This window comes from Heloderma suspectum, chromosome W, assembly GCF_057233095.1.
Source record: "Heloderma suspectum isolate Gila_16-S chromosome W, 16-S_ref, whole genome shotgun sequence".
NCBI classification, from domain to species: domain Eukaryota; kingdom Metazoa; phylum Chordata; class Lepidosauria; order Squamata; family Helodermatidae; genus Heloderma; species Heloderma suspectum.
This window is the reverse complement of record NC_139475.1, coordinates 36,123,099-36,144,112: the sequence shown is the minus strand read 5'-3', so window position 1 is coordinate 36,144,112 and position 21,014 is coordinate 36,123,099.

Below are 21,014 nucleotides of genomic sequence, written 5' to 3'. Positions count from 1 at the left end.
AAGCACACACAGAGAAAAAGGAGATGGCTGGGGACTTTTGTTTCGCCTTCTGCACAGGCATTGTTCCACCCAAACAACAACCTCTCAAATGTTGGGGGGGGGGGTGTCTTTCAGGAGTGTGTGTGTGTGTGTGAAATTATGGACATCTACTCAGGAGTCAGTCCTGAGGATTCCAATCAGATTGTCTTCCCAATGAATGCATCTTTGTTTGGAGCTTTCCCCAAAATGAACCTCTCTCTCACTTTGAATTTGACAACAACCTTGCAAGGCAGGCTAGCCTGGCCCAAGGTCACCCAGCAAGTGGGAATTTCCCTGGCCTTAGTCCAGTTACTCATCATGGTTACACATCATTTTTACTAGGGCTGTGCATTGCTTTGGTACTGAATCCAAATCCTGCAGCAAATTGAGGTCCTTTGGGGGTGTCTCAGTGCAATCCAAAGGAAATCAGACCAGCACCGAGGCGCTCCAAAGCAAAGTGGGTCACTGACGAAGCACCTCAGTCCGCCTCAGATATTCGGCGCTATCCTGATGCCTTCTGAAGCCCAGACAGCCTGTCTCCAAACTGTATCAATTTGAGAAGGATCAGGGAGGGGGAGAGGAGGAGGGAGTGAGCCTTGGTGAATGGCAAATCTAGGTGCCAAATTAAGGTTGAATGTACCCAGCAGTCTCCAATCAGTGACAGTGGTGGTGGTGGTGGGGAATACTGGATATATCAGAGAAAAAAGCCTGCAGTTGTTCATTGTGAGAGAGAGATCTGGTAGTGTTACTGGAGAGAGCTCTGAAGTTATTTGGCTAGATCTGTGGTGTGTGTGTTGGACTCTTTCCCACCCAGCCCTTCTCAATTCAACTATTCCCTTGCTTTCTTTTCTGAAGTATTTATTAAAAAACCAAAAACATTTAGTACTTTAGTAGTTTACTCTTTTCTCCTTGCCTTGCCTTGCTCTTTCCCACCCACCGTTCTCATTCAACTCTTTCTTTGTAGTTTTCCCTGTCTTTCTTGCTAGATCCTTTAAAACCACACACACTTTCCTTCCTTTCCTTGTTCTTGGCTGTCCCCTCCCACCCACCCTCTCAATTCCTACATTCCTTCCCTTCCCATTTTTGAACTCTTTTCCCTAAAACAAAACAAAAAATTAAACCCCTTTTCTTTGCTTGTAGGTAGTTCTGTATTTGCTTTTCTTTTGCTCGTGTGTGTGCGTGTGCATGTGTGCTTGTGTTGTGGTCCAGCAAAGCACTACACACGTTCACATTTCAACATACAATGGGCAAAGCACTACATCTATTATTTAAATAATACTCCACTGTGTGACAAAGCTAGCCAGCCCAATATGAGGCATAATTGGTATTTAGGACGACTCTGTAAATGTCTGTTTTGTAAAGCTTATCGGTAAGGACAATTGCAGTATTATATCCCTGGTTGTGGAGAGATTTGAGAGTGTGATGGACTGGGACACACTGAGTTTTCCTTTAAAATGTATAAATACCTCTGGTAGACTGCTACTACTATGGATGTTCATCAGGCCTCCAGATAACACCTTATGAAAGTCCTCTTATGAAAAGAACCACAGTAGTATCTAAGGAGCAAACCTGTGTGACAAGTAGGCATTGACTGAAACCTGGCCAAAGGCATGCAATTATAAAGCAAAATTGAATGTACGTAAGGAAATGAAAAATAGCTTGACACTTGAAAAGGAAGAAAATGGTCTGCGTGACTCAGATAAAGCTGTCCACTACAGAATCTGTGGGTTAGATCCATAGAAATCAGAACGCAATTGAATCTGTTGCAGATTTCTCCAACATCCCTACTGTTACAATCAAACAGAGTACTTGAGAGAGAGTGAGAAGGAAGTTATATGGATTTAGAAAAGATGGAGCTAAGCACATTAAGTTGAATGGGCTTTAGAAATCCAGCAAATTTTTACCACAGGGCAGTTTCATGAATCAATCAATCAAACCTACAGCACAGATTAGGGATAGTGACCTCCTCCTAAACACTTACTTACTTATTTATTTATTTATTTAAATTTCTTAATCACCCATCTGGCCGGTCACCCAGCCACTCCGGGCAATCTACAACAATACAATTTAAAACAGTAAAATCACACATTAAAATATAGTCTAAAAATACCCTAGCCCACCCCAAATGCCTGCTTGAACATCCAAGTTTTCAATGTGTGGGGAAGCTCATTAAAGAGGGGGCATGGCGGAGTTCCCTAGAGAGGGAGTTCCACAGAGTGGGGGCCACCACAGAGAAGGCCTTCTCTCCCATCCTCACCAGCCTAGCTGTCCTGGCTGATGGGACAGAGAGAAGGCCATCCGAGGCTGATCTTGTTGAGTGACCTGTCTGGTGTTGCTGGAGGCACTCCTTGAGCTAGGCTGGGCTGTAACGGTGTAGGGTTCTAAAGGTCAAAACCAACACCTTGAATTTGGCCCAGAAAACAACTGATAGCCAGTGCAACCCCTTCTGCATCGGAGTGATGCCGGCGCCTGCCTTTACTCAGGTGAGCCACCGCGTTCTGCACCAGCTGCAGCTTCCAAACCACATAGAGCATGCTACAGTAGTCTAGACGAGAGGAAACCAGGGCATGTACCACTGATGGGAGCAGGTGGTCAGGAAGGTAGGGGTGCAGGCGCCGTACCAGATGGAGTTGGTACGGCGCTGTCCGGCTCCCGGCTGACACCCGAGCCTCCATGGCCAGCTGGGAGTCCAAAATGACCCCCTGGTCTTCCAAGGGTAGCCGCACCCCACTCAACCCCAGGTCGACCTCCCCCAACCTCCCCTTGTCTCCCACCAAAAGCACCTCGGTCTTGTCAGGGTTCAGCTTCAGCTTGTTCCTCCCCATCCAGCCACTCACCGTCTCCAGACATTCGGACAGGGATTCCACGGCCAGCCCTGGCGAGGATTTGAACAAGAGGTGGAGCTGCGTGTCAGCTGCATGGTGATGACACTGCACTCCAAACCTCCTGATGATTGCCCCTGCGGCTTCACATAGATGTTAAACAGCAGCAGGGAGAGGATGGAACCCTGTGGCACCTACCTTCTCTGATTATCCCTTTATGCCCTTTGGTTTGAGTTTCTGAGAACAGCATATTTTATCTGTGCCTAGCACAAAAACTACTGGGCCAAAGTGTCTGAGATTTGGCAGGTGGGATCCTCTCTATGGGGGCTGACAGGTCCCCAAATGTCATGCATGTTTGTCAAAACAATGAAAAGTTATAGCTCTTTGCTTTGAGAGCTTTTGTTGAAAAATCAAATTTCACCTGCACCTAGCACAAAACCTACTGGGCCAAACTGTCTGAAATATGGCACGTGGGATTCCCTCCATGGGGGCTGATAGGTCTCCAAATTCCATGTGTTTATCATGTAAACTGAAAAAGTTATGGCCTTTTCTGTTTTCCAATGCAAGTCAATGGAAAAACATCAAAACCGAATGATTCAGATATCCGACTCTTTCTTTGGATCCGAATCCGAAGCAAAGCGAATGGGGTCTGAATTAGTCCAAAGTGAAGCAGGGCTGCTTTGGAAGGTCCGAAGTGGCATCTGAAACAAAACGGGGGGGGGGGGTGTCTGTGCACAGCCCTATTTTTTACAACCTAAACTTCATCAATATTCATCAGTTTTATGACTTAATTTGTGTGGTTTTTTTTTTAAAGATTTAGATTCATCCGCACCACTCACAGATTGAGGCCAATTCCTGATTGGTTGGAGGTCATGTGACTCTCCTCTAGGGATGTATGGATTTTGTAAAATCCATCCCATCTGCATTTTGTGGATTGTCAGGTACCTTTCGTTCTGTTGTCTGCTCATTTTCAGAATCACATATGTTCAAATTTCCTGAATTTACACAAATTTGCACTTGCAAAAATGCACAAATCCTCCCCCAAATGTGAAAATCCCCCCCCCCCATGCTCATTTTCATGCTTTAGCCTATGGGGGAATTGCACATTTTCAGTCAGTACTTTTTTATTTTGTGTATTTTTCTACAACTAAATTTGCATAAAATTCCAGAAAGTTAAAAAAAAAACAGTCCGCAAGCCTGTAGAATCCATGAGACTCAGGAAAAGCCGGTCCGCTGAAGAATCTGCAGGTCAGATTCATAGAAATCCAAACTCATTTGACTCCGTTGTGGCTTTCTCTGACATCCCTCCTCTCCTCCTCCTTCTCCTCCTCTAATTCTGCTGCATGTCTGCATTGGGAATGGATCATGCAATCCATCATACCCGATCAGTTACCTGCCTTCCCCAACAGGAGCTGACTGGAAGAATGGTTTGCCAGAGGAGCAAATCACCCAGAGCTGCAGCAGGCACACTCCTCTGGAACTGGGTTGCACCGGGCTCAGAGCCAACATCAATTATTTAAGTCAAGGCTGGGCAACTTTAGAGGCTTGGGGGGCTGCACTGGCACATCAGAACCCTCCGGGGGCTGCACATCACTGGCAGAAGTGGCCATAATGCTTCTGGAAGTGGCTGCGGTGCCAGAATCCCAGCAGAACCATTCCCATGCACCTTGTTTCCCAGCAGAAATGCTGCAGCACAGAGGCAGTGGTTTTTGGTGGGCCACATGTGGCTGGAGGGCCATGCGTAGCTCCTCCCTGATTTAAATGAACTCACTTGCCATAGGCACCTTAGCCAAGTTTGGCAATTGGCACTGGTGGACACCAGAATTGTATGTGCATTTATAAAAGCACTGTAAGCATCATCCTGCCTTCGAACTGTGGTGCTGGAGAAGACTCTTACGAGTCCCCTGGACTGCAAGGAGGTCAAATCAGTCCATACTAAAGGAAATCAGCCCTGAGTGCTCATTGGAAGGACAGATACTGAAGCTGAAGCTCAAATATTTTATTTATTTATTTATTTATTGCATTTATACCCCGCCTTTCTCCCTCTCGCAAGGAACTCAAGGCGGCTTACATTATCCTCCTCCTCACCGTTGTATCCTCACAACAACAACCCTGTGAGGTAGGTTGGGCTGAGAGTCTGTGACTGGCCCAAAGTCACCCAGTCAGCTTCCATGGCCAAGTGGGGACTAGAACCCGGATCTCCCGGCTCCCAGTCCGGCCACCTAATGCGAAGAGAAAACTCTCTGGAAAAGACCCTGATGCTGGGAAAGACTGAAGGCAAAAGGAGAAGGGGGCGGCAGAGGATGAGATGGCTAGACAGCATCACCGATGCAATGAATATGGACTTGAGCACGCTCCGGGAGACAGCGCAGGACAGGAAGGCCTGGCGTGCTATGGTCCGTGGGGTCACGAAGAGTAGGACACGACTGAACAACTGAACAACAACAAAGCATCATCCAGGAATACTGCCCCCCCCCCCGCCCTGCCCCAATTGCCAACATTCACAATTTATTCCTTTCCTGTTTTAAATGCCACCACTCTCCACACCCTGCAGCTAGGGCCAGAGAAGAAACTCCCCATTTTGCCTAGTTCAGATGCTGATCCATAGTGCCCTGCAACTAGACTCAAATACAATCCCATAGTACAGCGTGCAACTTCACCATCTCATGTGCCCCTCTGCCCCTAAGGCAGGGGTGGGCAACCTCAGGCCCAGGGCCAAATCTGGCCCCCCATTGTTCCCTTTGTTAGCCACACCCCCTTCTCCTGACCGCACCCCTTTCCTCCAATCACTAGGTTTTCCAGCTTTTGTGCAGGTTTCCCTCTTTATAAAAGGTTAAAGTGCCTCTCCAAAGTCATTGTTTCTGGCAGTAAGAGCTTTAAGCTCAAATAAGGTGGCAATGTTGGAGTTCCCCGCTTTTGCCTTTGGCGCCACCCACCACTGGAATGTGCCCTCGAGAGCTTCTCCAAAATTGACTTTGTCTCTTGGGCTGAAAGGAGGGATGTACAAAAGTCACTTACCTTTTCGCAGCTTGGCTTCGCGGTGGGGGGGAGGTGCTTTGCTTCTCCCCCTGAAGTTCAGGTGAGGGAGGGGAGGCGTCCCGCCACGCCCGGCCAAAATTCAGGCCGGGGGGGGAGGCGCCCCGCCTCGCCCGGCCGAAATTCAGGCCGGGGAGAAGCGCCCTGTCTCCCCGGCTGCGAAACAAAAAAGTAAAAAAAAAAAGACCCCGTGATAGGCTACGTGACGATTTACGTAGCCTATCACGGCTAGATTTCCAAAGTCAGCCGTGATAGGCTACGTAAATCATCACGTAGCCTATCACGGGTGACTTTGGAAAAAAAAAAAAAAGCGCGTATGCAAATGGCGGCACCCATGGGGCGCCGCCATTTGCGTTCCTTATTTTGGGACGTCTAGTCTACGTAAAGGTTTACGTAGACTATGGCGAAAATAAGGGCAACGCAAATAGTGCTCCCTTATTTTCGCCGTAGTCTACGTAAATCTTTACGTAGACTAGACGTGCCAAAATAAGGAATGCAAATGGCGGCGCCCCATGGGCGCCGCCATTTGCGTACGCGCTTTTTTTTTTTCAAAAGTCACCCGTGATAGGCTACATGACAATTTACGTAGCCTAGCACAGCTGACTTTGGAAATCTAGCCGTGATAGGCTACGTAAATCATTACGTAGCCTATCACGGGTGGTTTTTTTTTTTTACTTTAGTGGGGGGTTTTTTGCAATGGCGGCGGCAGCAGCTGGTCGGAAGACCAGCCGCCACCCCCGCCTGCGACGAAATGCCGCTGAACCGCCACCGGGACCCGCGGCGAAGGTAAGTCACCGAAGGTAAGTCCTGTCCTGGGGGGGGGGGCAGGGGGGCCTGTGGAGAATTTCCCAACCAACTTCAGGGGGCCGAATGCGTCGGCGCTCGGCCTCCCGAAGATTCGGGGAGAAATTCTCCGCCATCCCTAGTGAAAGTAGGATCACTGTCCTACTGTGTTCCTCAGATAGCCATGCCGCCTTCCCCTTTTCCCCAGATGGCCACACCCCTTCCCCTGGCCCCACCTTCTTTCCCCCAACTGCCAATCCTTTGCTGGTTTCCTGACTTTTGTGTATTTTTTTCCCCCCATTCTAAAAAGTTGAAATGCCCCTCCAAAGGCTTAGTGACTGGCAGGAAGAGCTTGAAGCTAAAATAAGCTGGGTTTTTTTTTTTGTATTTTTGGCCCCCCCCCTCATTAGGAATGTGGCCCCTAAAAGTGTCTCTGAAATGGAATTCAGCCTTTCAGGTTACCCAGCTGTCGCTTAAGAGATGTTAAGTAACTGCCTTATATACATGGCAATTTTCACCCTTGTAGCACTTTGTCAGTTTCTTTTTAAGATAAATGAAATATTAGTATGCTCTGCAGTGCTGGTGCATACACATAGCTCTTTAAACTATGACAAAATATCTTCATTTCTATAGTGACTTGCCCATTCCTTTCTCTTTTGGGTGGAAAAAGAAAAAGAAAATATGAAACTATGTACTCCAGTGCTCCAATACTGGTGCACACGGATAGCCTTTTATGTCCACTGAGAAGTCTCACTGAGTTCAACGAGACCTTCTCCCAGGTAAGTCTGTATAGGATTGCAGCCTTAAACAAACAACAGATAAAAATCTTAAACTTTGCAATGCCTTGGTGGTCTCTTAAAAAAGTATGTGCTCCAACACTGGTGTGCCCACATAGCCTTGGGTCTTTATTTGTTAATATTGTTTTTTGTGATTTTATTACATAATTTTTTAAGAAATAAGAGAGCGGGGGGGGGAAGAGATGACATCGTAGAGATGAAGGTTTGTTGTTGTTGTTTTATATTTATTTATTTATTACTATTATTTATAGGCCACCTTTCAGGATACAATTCCTTCCAATGCAGCTTACACAATATAAAGCTAATAAAATCACAAAAAACAATATTAACAAATAAAGACCCAATAAAGACCCAACAACGATATGAAACGATGTGCCCCAACATTATTACACAAACACATCGTAGAGCTTCGGCTATTGGGCGGTATAGAAATGAAATAAATAAATTAAATAAATAAATAAACAAACACACATAGCCTTTTTAAACAAATGAACAAAAACCTTCATCTCTACAGCCATTTAAGGAAGCATGACATCTACAGAGCTCTGCAAGTGTGCTTGAGGCATAAGTGAAAGCAAGAGAGAAAGGGCAGAATCATTTAAAGGAGCAGAAGAACTCTGGGAGAGGGTTTGAAGCATAAGGGAGGGAAAGGCAGGAAGATTAGGCAGTGTTGTCAACTTGTCCTGCCAACTGGTCCTGCTTCTGAATGTTCATGCTCCCTCCTTCCTCACAGACCTTTAAGTTTCACAGCTCGCTAGAGCTGCAAGCTGAAGGGCAAGAGCTAAAGTGTGCTTGGCCTTTGGCACTTGGCTTGAGGCAACAAGTCAGTGAATCTTTTTGAGTCACAGTTAGACCCAGACTGATACAGTGAGCTAAAGAAACTTGGAACTTGAAGAGAAAATATTGGGATCCTTTCCCTTGTCACCCCCTTCCTTCCCTTTTCTAAAAAAATAATTACTCTAGAATAGGTGCAGGGGAACTGATCTGGATCTTAAAAGCCCCCCACTCCCCTCCATGCTATGGTCAGTTTACTCTAGTTTACTAGTTTACTCTAGAGTAAAAATGGGGGGAAAAGAGAGGTAGTGGCTAGATGCACATTTAAATTAATGTCTGTTTTGGCCCTGAATTGAATATTGAGGCCCTCACACTTAACATTGGGTTGAAGGAAGTGTGCAAGAAATAGCTCCAATCAATTTTTATAATCTGATACAAAGCAATTTAAAATGGACGATGCCTTTTAGTATCAGCCATTTGCCTTTAAAATCTAAGGAGTTGGCAGTTTCTGTAACTAGCGGATAGGGACATTTAAACATGGAAGCATATGCATTGCAGGATTCAGAAGTCGAAAACACCCATCCTGAAGCCTCTTTGATCAGTGCTATGAATAATATTGATCACAAAGGTTCTACCTTGGAGAATGGGGGTGTATTGACAGAACAGTTCCATCGGGTAACAAAAACAGTGCAAACTATGTATGATTCACTGTACACAATTAGCAGGATGTTGGATCAACTTTCTCCCTCACTTTATGATAGAGATAATGTGGAGCTAATGTAGCTTCTAGCAGGATGTTACATTAAAAAACAGGGGTGTTTCTTTCAGCCCGAGGGCCCAATTCCATTTCAGAGAAGCTCTCGGGGGCCAGATTCTAGTGGTGGGTGGGGCCAAAGGTGAAAGGGGCAGAGCCAAAAATGCCAGCCTATTTCAGCTTAAAGCTCTTCCTGCCAGTAACTGAGCCTTCAGTAGAGGCATTTCAACCTTTGAGAATGGGGCAAAAAATGTACAAAAGCCAGGAGACCACCCAATGATTGGTGGTTGCTTGTGCATTTCTGCTATATACGTACATAGTGCAGGGAAAGGCAACCCAGTTCCCTCCAGATGTTTTGGACTACAACTGCCAGCAGCCCCAGCCAGCATGGCCAGTGGTCAGTGATTATGGGAGTTGTAGTCCAACAACATATGGAGGACACTAGATTGCATAGTGCTGTGTGACCCCATACTGTTAACTTTTCACATGGATGTCTATCCAATAGGTCCCTCTTCCCTCCCCCCAAGAAATACATTAGCGTCAGGGGGGGGTATAATTCAAAATGCATTGCATGCACTGTGCAAGTCTCTGCTCCTCATCAATACACACACACATGCATGCCCATGCATATGCTCCTCTCTGAAAGGGTTTCCTCTGAGGTGAAGTTCAGGCCTGTTGTAGGTATTTATTTAGCAGGCAGCAATGCGTTATGCATTTGTTTAAAAAATAGTTGATAGATGCCCTTCTTGGGATCCAACTACTGGCTATGAGGCTGGATGAGGAACACACACATGCACGCATACACACATGGCTGGCTGATGAGGAATGGAGTTGCACATACGCACATGGCTGACTGAGCTACTGGAAAGCTGTGGATCAGGACCCCAGCTGACCCATGTCCAGAGGAGACCTCTTTGGAAGAGGAGGATCAGGATCCCCCAGCAAACCTAGTCCCACAGAAGACATGAGGGAACCCAAGGGGTCCTGTTGCAGGAATGCCTCACCTGAGGTCCCAGAGGACCCCTTTGACCCCATCCTCAGCCCTGTGGTTCTTGACTCTCCTCCCTTGTCCCATGCCCAGTGGTGTAGTGGCACATTTTGATGTGCAGGCACTCATCATGACAGTCCCCATAGCCACGCCCCCAAGGAATGTCCAAAACTTCAGGCAGCTGTGTCAATCCACAGTGGAGGCTGGTGGCTCTGATTTCAGTTTGGGGATAGGGTTCAGCACCTTGGATAGCTCCTTTAGAGCTCTGGCTGGTTCTGACCAAAACCCAGAATAGATTCACAGCCATGGATCCATCATCCCCACTAGGAGCAGATCTTTCATCAAGATCATGGGTTTGAATTGCCCATTCAAGACCAGGCCACCCCAAAATACTTTGTAGCAGAAGACAATATAATGTCATGGGGAAAAGTCATTTCCCCCCAGCTACTGTGAGGATTGCAGCTACACTCAGGGGGTACAGGGAATTCTGGGAGGGGTGGCAGATGACGTCAGCATACCCGCTGATAAAAAAGTGCTGTTGCTGTGCCCTTGTCTCACCAGATTATTGGTGACAAAGGACCAGGTGGGATGCTCAGAATTGTTATTGGAACACCTGCCTGGCCACCAGAAGACCCTTTTGTCCATAGTTTAGTCAGGAGGAAGGGGGCTCCTCAGGAGCAAGGGTCTACTTGGGAGGATGGAGACCCAGCTGTAATGACTAAGGAAGCAGCCAAGGTGCTGCTGGTGAATCAAGGAGGGCAAGTATATAAGCCCTCAGCCTTTCTCTAGACTTTTGCTGAGTTAACAGCTGTTACTGAGCTCTTTGCTCCAGCTGCTTGCACAGGACAAGGGATGCATGACAAATTCATTCCTATTTGTTTGGGGTTTTTTTATTAGGATTCACCACCAGAACCAAACACAGACTTGAATGCAATCTGTGGTTGAAGTCTGTAGATTTCCCAGCTTGTGATGTGATTTGTAGAACAGCAACAACAAAAAATGCATCTGAAAAATACATATTTCTGAAAAACTGTGCACAAACATGCTTTAATGAATGTGAGAAAATACGCACATTTAAAAAATGTGCACAAGTGATGCATGGATTTGGGAATATGTGCACAAAAACACACACATTTTCAAATGAAAAGGAACACACCCCAAACCTCACAATCTGATTGGACATGATTCAGAACAGTGGAGGCTGGTGGCCAGAATGGAATCACAGCCCCACTGAAATCGGAGCCACCAGCCTTTACAGATTCAGAATGAGCTTTGAGGTGGAATTCAGAGAACATTTCTGAGCTCGGGTTTTGCTGGTTCTCATGTCCCTACCCAGGACACTGTGCTCCAATGGCTGGTCTTAATTACTAAGAGGAGATACGGACATGACATAGAAGATCTATGATCAAATCTCTTGCATGGTTTACAAAAAACAAAAACAAAAAGCAATGGTGGCACAGCATGGGGCTGTGATCCCCCCTGCACAGCTTAATTCTGCTGGAGGGAGGATTTAAAAATACCTGTAGCGTGCCTGTATTTCTCCCTAGAAGGGCTAAGAGAAGCAGGGGGTGGGGGAGATATTTAGACCACCAAAACCATCAGGGGAAAGCGGTAAACACCCTCCTCATACAGTGCCACTGCTCTGATCAAAGTAGGACCCCTGTCCATAGCTGCTTTAAAGGTCACAGGTTTAAACCTCGACATCTCCAGTTAAAAATATTAGGGAACAAGTGATGGGAAAAACCCTTCCCACTGCCCTAGACTTTGGAGAGCCTGCTGCCAGTCAGAGGGAACCATAATGAACTAGATGGAGCTGATCGTAGCTCAGAGATAAGAGTGCCTGCTTCATATACAAAAGGTCCCAGGTTCAATTCCTGGCATTTTCCATTATTTGAAAGCCCCTTCTCTGCCTGAGACCCTGGAGAGAGGCCTCTGGTCACAGCAGGTAATACTGGGCTAGTTGGACCAACTGTCTGATACAGTCTAAGGCAGCTTCCTTGTGTCCCGTTGGTATGATGAATTCTATGGCACTGAGGGTTTCAGCAGGGACTAGGTGCTTTATTTTTTCTGCCACAGAAGCAAATAGTGGCATCTGCTGCCCTGAAATACCAGTAAATCCAGGTCTACCTTCCACTCACAAACAAAAAGACACAAAGGAATCAAAGGAACTCCAAGTGTGGTGAGCTGCACAAGCACAATGCTCCACACAAGATCTGGAAATTAAAAAATACACGACACCGAACAATGGAGCATTTCTAATACATCAGTTCCATTTTGGAAACAAGAACAAGAGCAGGTGTATTCCTCCCATTTAGATTTGCTCAGACCCTAAAATCATTTTCATTGGTCCTTCTCCGGGACCCACTGCCAAAGAAAGTGAGGTGGGTGGGCTACCAAGAAGAGGGCCTTTTCTGCTATGGCACCTTGGTTGCGGAATGAGCTTCCCAGAGAGGCTCACCTGGTGCCCACGTTGTGCTCTTTTTAGCACCTTTTTATTTTCCCAGGCATTTTAGTTTTCCAGTTTCTGTTTAAAATCTGGTACTGTATTTTAAAATCTTTGCACTACTGCTAGGTTCTAGTTGGTTATTATTTTTTATACTGTAGTGTTAAACTTTAAACTTTTTATATTGTATTTCATCATCTTGTATTTTATGGTTTTAATTGTTGTGAACTGCCCAGAGGAGTTTTGGCTATTGGACACTATAGAAATGTAATAAATAAACAAATAAACAGGGAATTCATTCAAAACCCAGAGAGAAATTCAGGTGAGGAAGCATCCCCAAGTATTCTTCAACAGAGCACAACAGTAGTGCTAATGGAAGGCAATTTCTTGAGATGGCATCTGAAAACAGTCAAGGAACAATAAATGCACTCAGTTCGAATGTGGGGAGTCCGTAAAAACAGCAGGTGGCCCTCAAGAAACAGGGCCCAAAGCAAACATAATCGAGGTCAAGGAGGAGAAAGTGTGTGTTCGTGGGGGTAAGGGTGAGGGAGAAACCTGTTGAGTTCACAGTTTAATGCAAACCAACCTAATTTGCACTTCCCAAACTAGTTTAGAACCAAAAGGCAGATCTCTTTTGGTATCAGCACATCTTTGAATTTTCAATGCAGTCTTCTGTTCCCAAGAAACGTTTTTAGGGGTAGTTTTTAATGTTTTGTTTGCTTGTTTGTTTCTGATTTTTGTTTCCTGAATTTTTTGTAAACTGCCTTGGTTGGTTTCCAGAAAGGCAGGATAGACATGCAATAAATAAATAAGCAAACAAACACATAAAGTATCCAAAAGTGTTATAATAGGGAAAAGTGCACACTAAAATGTGTACATTGGTAAAAATAACATACAAAAATACATTCTATTTGGGAAAGAGCGCTTACAAAAAACTCAAAAATGTGTGTGTTAGGCAAGATTGTGAACAAAAATGCACATATTAGGAGAAATACAAACAAAAATGCTACCAATTTTCAAGTGGACTTAAAAACACACATAAAACTCTGCAAACAGATGCAGAAATGGGACAGAAGTTAAGGAAAAATGAGAAACAGAGAGCAACCAAAATTGACAGTTTCACCCATTCCTAGTATAGGGATGGGGGTTGATTATAAATGGGCAGACATATAAAAAAAAAAGGTAAAGGCGTCCCCAACCAGTCGTGTCCAACTCTATGGTGTGGTGCTCATCCCCGTTTCTAAGCCGAAGAGCCAGCGCTGTCCAAAGACGCTTCCGTGGTCATGTGGCCGGCATGACTGAACACCGAGGTGCACGGAACGCTGTCACCTTTCCCACCGAAGCGGTGCCTATTTATCTACTTGCAATTTCTTGCTTTCGAACTGCTAGGTTGGCAGGAGCTGGGACTGAAGACGGGAGCTCACTCCGTCACGCGGCACTCGGGTCTCGAACTGCTGTCCTGCCGACCTTCCAGTCTGCAGTTCAGCGTCTTAACCACTAAGCCACCGCGGCCCCTTTTACACCTACACAAACAGCTGAAATTGGTGGGGGGAAACAATGCCCCAGACAAAGATGTTCTAGGTCTCCAGGGATTCTTTACATCTCCGGGGATTCAGTTTAAAGCCCTCCTGATGACGTTCTTCGTGCTGTGGCCAAGCACATTCTTCCCAGCGCTTGTGAGGCGCAACCCGTCCCTAGCCAACAGCCCATCTTCCAGGAAGTGTAGCCCGTGGTCCCAGAATCCAAATCTCTCGCGCCGGCACCACCTTCGTAGCCAGTCATTCACCCGGAGTATTTCCTTTCCCTCTCTGTCCCTCTTCTAACTACCGGGAGGATGGATGCGAAAACTCTCTGGGCCCCAAAGTTCCTGAGCTTCAGAGTCTGGCGTGGTTTCTTCCTCGCTCCGCTTGGCGGTATCATTTGTTCCCGCATGGACGAGAAGAAAGGGACACCTGTCAGTGGGCTTTATGAGCGCAGGCAGCCCTTCAGTCGCGTCTCTAATCCGTCCTCCCGGGAGGCAGAGTGCCTGGCGAGTCCACGGGTCGTCGCGACATACTTGGGTCTCGATCCCACGCGGCAAGGAGTCTCCCCCTCCTCCCCCTCTTCTCTTCCTGTTGTCGTAGGCCTGGGTTTCAGGGCCTCTGCTTGGCTGACCTTCAGCCTCTTGCTCGCGCTCCTGCGGGGTCCCCCGCACTTCTTCCTCCGCAGGCTGCCCCCCAGTCTCACCCCCAAGTACCTGGGACCGGCTCCACAGCTCCACTGCCTCCACTGCCGCCGAGCGGCGTCTAGCTCTTCTGCTCCTAACGGTCCCCCTTTCCCAAGGAGTATCCTCGCGGCATTTTTCCTCGCCTCAGCGCCTTCCTCTTGTGCCTCAGCTTGCTGTTGCTCTTCTGGCTTCTGCTCTTCGCTTTGCTGCTGCAGGTCCACTGCTCTGTCCAAGAGCTCTTCGTCTTCCCTTATTCCCCGCAGGGTCGGCAGTCGCCGCTCCGGTCCCCTTCCTTTCTCTTCCAGCAGCGTGATCAACTGCACCTGTTGCGCGTGTGTGCCATGCTGGCCTCGGGCACGGAAACAAACACGGCACAGGCCTTACAGGTCACCACCACCGCAGAGTCTTGTCCTTCCGTGGCCTCTGTTCCCCTTTTTGTGTCTAGCTTTCTGATGGTACTGGGACAGCCTGTGCTGTGTCCTCTGTTCACTGGAGGTTAACAACGGAGTCCCACCGGTATGGAAGTGTGTGTTGCAAGACAAAGAAATTTTAAAAAATTGTTAGGGGCCTCCCCCTTTACCTCCCCTGCTGAATTCCTGTTTGCTCTCCCTGTCTGCTTGCTCTCTGGGAGCTTGCTTGCTTGTATAGCCCCTGGACCAACTGGGGCAGCTTCCTCTGCTCTGCTCAGCCCGGAGACAGGAAACAGACTGAAACTCCCCACCCATACAGCTGCTGGGAGTCCTCAGGCCATGCCCCTTTCAGTCCCAGCTCTCAGGAGTGCATGGTGAGCACACAACGACTCAGAATGGAAAGTCCCTGGGCTTACTCCAGCCCAGTTGGGGGAGAGGGAGAGAGAGAGAGAGAAAGAAAGAAAGGTGGCACAGAGAGAGCGGGGGAGAGAGAGAAGGGGTGGCAGAAAGAGAGAGAGTGTCTGTTTGTTTGTCTGTCTCTCTCCTTCTTACAATTGGAAATTGGGTGGAAGAAAGAGAAAGGGGGTGGAAGATAGAGAAAGAGAAAAGGGCACAGCCCTGACTACTTTTGGCTCTGGTTCTGCTCACTGCTGACTGGCTGCGTCCCCTGTTGTCATGCAACCCCAGACCGATTAGCCTCGAAGGAATGAGGTCCTTGCCAGAGAACAGGTTCGCCACCCCTGCATTAGAACACCTTGCTAGCCACTATTGGAAGCAGGATGCTGGACTAGATGGGCCTTTGATCTGAGCCAGCAGCCAAGACAATTCCAATGATACCTAAATGGAGCCTCCATGGTCAGGTGCAATCTACCACCAAATAGCAGACATTGAGGGGGCAAAGAACAGGGGGAACATTTCTGCAGCAGGAAGAGACAGCTGTTCTCTTCCTCTCCCCCTCACTCTGCTCTGTGTTGGTTTGTTACCATTCAGAATCCAAGATGGATCCAAGATGGCCATGTAAGAGTTTGTTTTGTCTTGAGTCCCGCAGCTTATTTTAGTTTTTATTGTTTTAATGGCTCTTTTTTATGAGTCACTTTTACCTCAGCATTTTGGATCCTCCTGGCTGGTCTTGTTTTATTTCTAAGCTGCTGAGCTACTTGGATTTTGCTGTCTTCATTATTTTATTTTATTTTCTACAACTTTCCTGGTTCCTGCTAACCACATTAAGAGACAAACTGTTTTTAACAAAAAATGAGCAATGGAGAGGCCAAGGAATTTAAAAAGACCCAGAGAAAGAACTGTTGCCGCCTCCTGGCTCACTTACACTTCAAGCTGTGTAATTTTCACCCCCTCCTCCCAGTTTTTTGATTACAACCACTGATAAATCTTTTTTCTGGGACTTGTAGTAGAGACGGAGAAGGGAGGCCTGGAATTTCACACTGGTGTCTTGATTTGTTAACTAGCCCAAGAGGAGTGTGTCTTCTGGGATTGAACCCCTTTATTAGGTCTTTCTTGTGGAGACAGGGACCTTCAGCCTCCAGAATTCGAAGGATCTCCTAGAGCTATTCATCATTCCCTGGAAACAGGTCTCCTGGGTGAAGCCTTGGAAGATTCAATGAGTGTGGGTTGCTGCCCTGAAGAGTGAGTTTACACCTTGATCAAGAAGAGGGCATGGCTAACTGATTTATGGCAGGCACAACAAGTGAGGGTCATTAGAAAGCTCTGATAATCTTTCATGAAGCTGAGTTTGTGGTGTAGAATGCAGGAAGTGATCTTGAAGAGACCCTGAGGAGTGTGGAGAGATTTAAAGAGAACATTTGTTTATTCTGGTTTTGAGCCTCGGCTCCAGCTTTCTTTGGGACCTTTGAATTATTAAGGGTGCAATCCTATGGGGATAGGGGGCCGCCTCCAAACTTGGAGGTGACTGCCTATCCAATGCAGGGCAGGCGAAGCACGGAGGGGATTATCCCCTCCGTGCTTCAGCCGCCCTGCATTTGCAGCTAGGCAGCTGATTTTGGCTGTCTAGCAGTGAGGAGGCAGAGCAGGGGAGGCAGCTGCCGGATGACACATAGGATGTGCTGTACCGGCATTTCCACCTTCCCTGCCCCAGAACGCCCCATTCTCACTGTTCCGCGCTCCTCTTCCGAGCGCAGGGCCGTTCCGAGCTGCCTGCGAGGCAGCGTGGGAGGGGGGGAAGTCAGTTCTCCAGGAACCGACCTTGGAGCACAAACTCCGAGGTTGGTTCCCAGAAACTCACATATCCTATAGCCGTCTAGCGGCTGACTAGTGGCCATAGGATTGCTCCCTAAGAAGTTTTTCTGAGGCAAATGTTAGATAGGCCTGTGGTATTTGGAATATAAGCCTGAACTGGCCTGCCTCATTTATACAATAATATTCTTTCTTATATGGTGGGGGCTTGTACCTCTGTCTCTTTTGCTCCTATTGTTTTTATCATTTTATCGGTGGTGGGCAGGTTCTAGAAGAAATAATATATCCTAGCATAAAGCATTTGGATTACTATTTTATTAAGTTTAATTCTTGGGGGTTTCGTTTTTGGCTACGTGTACTTATATATCTATTTACAAGTGTGTGTATTTTAATTATTAACATGAATGCTAATTGAAATGGATCCTAGAAAGCATTTCTGAAATAATTCTAATTCATTTTCTCCCCCTCATACTAAACAGCTTAACATTGATGAGTTTCTTTTAGACCTGATTTGCCCATACAAGATGATAGTAAATTTGCAATTCCTACCTTCAACAGATTCAATGTTCAAGAAACTGAAAGCTCAGAGCCTCAGCAACCACATACAGAAAATACTACTACTACTACTACTACTAACAATATAAGCAGGAGCAGACATGAGAATTAATAAGTCTACTCTCTTCCTAGTGATAGCGTGATTCTAGCAGAGCAATGTAATTTGGTGACCCAAACAGTTCAAGATATTTAAAAACACCTAGAAAAATTCAGATAATATAGTTTTATATCTGTTATAAAAAGGGAAAACTTTGCTTCCCTCTCTAAGACTATTACTGAGAAACGGGATGATATTAAAGTATCAAACAAGGATGAAGTTAACCAATTTTTTCAACCTACTATAGTTAAAAAACAATCCTTCTATGGATTCAAATCTACTCTTTCAGGAATACCACAACTCATGTTTTGAAACATCTTTGTTGTTGTTCAGTCTGCAGTGATTGGAGCCCAAGAAAATAAAATCTGTCACTGCTTCCATTTCTTCCCCTTCTATATGCCAGGAAGTGAGGGGGCCAGATGCCATGGTATTAGTTTTTTTAATGTCGAGTTTCAAACCCCCTTTTGCGCTCTCCTCTTTCACCATCAGCAAGAGGATCTTTAGATCCTCTTCGCTTTCTGCCATTAGGGTGGTATCGTCCGCGTATCTGAGCTTGTTGAAAATTCTCCCAGCAACCTTAATTCCGACCTGTGATTCATCCAACTCGGCATTTCTCATGATGTACTCTGCATATAAGTTAAATAAGCAGGGCGACAATATGCAGCCTTGTCGTACTCCTTTCCCAATTTGGAACCAATCGGTTGTTCCATGTCCGGTTCTTACTGTTACTTCTTGGCCCTCGTACAGGTTTCTCAGGAGACAGGGAAGGTGGTCTGGTACTCCCATCACTTTAAGAATTTGCCACAGTTTGTTGTGATCCACACAATCAAAGGCTTTAGCGTAGTCAATGAAGCAGAAATAGACGTTTTTCTGGAATTCTTTTGCTTTCTCCATGATCCAGCGAAAGCTGGCGATTTGATCTCTAGTTCCTCTGCCTCTTCGAAACCCAGCTTGTACTTCCGGTAGTTCTCGGTTCACATACTGCTGAAGCCGAGCTTGTAGGATTTTGAGCATCACCTACCTTGCTGGCATGTGAAATGAGCGCAATTGTGCGGTAGTTTGAACACTCTTTGGCCCTTCTTTGGAATTGGAATGTAAACTGACCTTTTCCAGTCTTGTGGCCACTGTTGAGTGTTCCAAATTTGTTGGCATATTGAGTGCAGCACTTTAACAGCATAATCTTTTAGGATTTTAAACAGCTCAGCTGGAAGACTGTCATCTCCGCCAGCTTTGTTGTTAGTAATGCTTCCTAAGGCCCACTTGACTTCACTCTCTAGGATGTCTGGCTCAAGTTCAGTGAGCGCACTATCATGGCTATCAGGGACATTAAGCTCTTTCCTGTATAGTTCTTCTGTGTATTCTTTCCACCTCTTCTTAATCTCATCTGCTTCTGTTAGCTCCCTGCCTTCTTTGTCCTTTATCATGCCTGTCTTTGCACGAAACGTTCCCTTGATAATCTCCGATTTTCTTGAAAATATCTCTAGTCTTTCCCATTCTATTGTTTTCCTCGATTTCTTTGCATTGTTCATTTAAGAAGGCCTTCTTGTCTCTCCTTGCTATTCTCTGGAACTCTGCATTCAGTTGGATATATCTTCCCCCTTCTCCCTTGCTTTTCGCTTCCCTTCTTTCCTCAGCTACTTGTAAAGCCTCATCAGACAGCCACTTTGCTTTCTTGCATTTCTTTCTCTTTGGGATGGATTGAGTTGCTGCCTCCTGAACAATGTTACGGACCTCCGTCCATAGTTCCTCAGGCACTCTGTCTATCAGTTCTATTCCCTTAAATCTATTCGTCACCTCCACTGTGTATTCATAAGGGATATGATTTAGGTCATACCTGAATGGTTTATTGGTTTTCCCTACATTCTTCAATTTAAGCCAAAATTTTGCAACAAGCAGCTCTGAGCCACAGTCAGCTCCAGGTCTTGTTTTCACTGGCTGTATAGAGCTTCTCCATCTTTGGCTGCAAAGGACATAATCAATCTGATTTCGATATTGACCATCTGGTGATGTCCATGTGTAGAGTCGCCTCTTGTGCTGTTGGAAAAGAGTGTTTGCTATGATCAGCGTGTTCTCTTGGAAGAACTCTATTAGCCTCTGTCCTGCTTCATTTTGTACACCAAGGCCATGCTTGCCTGTTATCCCGGTTATTTCTTGACTTCCTACTTTAGCATTCCAATTCCCTATGATGAAGAGGACATCTTTTTTTGGTGTTAGTTCTAGAAGGTGTTGTAGGTCTTCATAGAACCGATGAACCTCAGCTTCTTCGGCATCAGTGGTTGGGGCATAGACTTAAATTACTGTGATGTTGAATGGTTTGCCTTGGAGTCGTACTGAGATCATTCTATCGTTTTTGAGATTGTACCCCAGTACTGCTTTTCCCACCCTTTTGTTGACTATGAGTGCTACTCCATTTCTTCCAAGGGATTCTTGCCCACAGTAGTAGATATGATGGGTTGCCATTTCCTTCTCCAGTGGACCACATTTTGTCAGAACTCTCCGCCATGAGTTCCGCCACCGACAGTCTTGGGTGGCCCTGCACGGCATAGCTTACGGCTTCACTGAGTTACGCAAGCCCTTTCGCCACAACAAGGCAGTGATCCACGAAGGGTTTTGAAACATCTTAGTGCTTTATTATTTTACCAGTGAAGGGCATTGATCTTTCATTTATTACAGCTTTGTACGCTCCTCCTCAAATACAAAAATGTATTGTAGTATTTAGATCAGGTAGAATTCCATCTCTGCTATTTAGGAGGAAAGAATTTCTGGCCATGTTGGGTGTGCTACCTACTCAGGTGTTTCTGGATACAGTGAGGAAACCACTCTTGACTTTAAATAACTCTCAGGGGTTGGGAGGATATTATCTTGGGCCATCCCTCCTGACTAAGGAGTGGACTCTGAAGGAAATGCCCTTGATTTCCTTCAATAATGAACATCAGGGTACTCAGTTACATCCTGTATCAATGATTATTTTGGAGGATTGTTCTCAAAGTTCACATAATAATTCCAGGGTCACTGAAGAAGACCAATTAATGGGCTCGTTTAACCTATTGCCCCAGATAGAGCAAAAAGCTATCATACATAGATTGGGCAGTTTAAGAGAAACAATCTTGCAGAGCCGGGCCG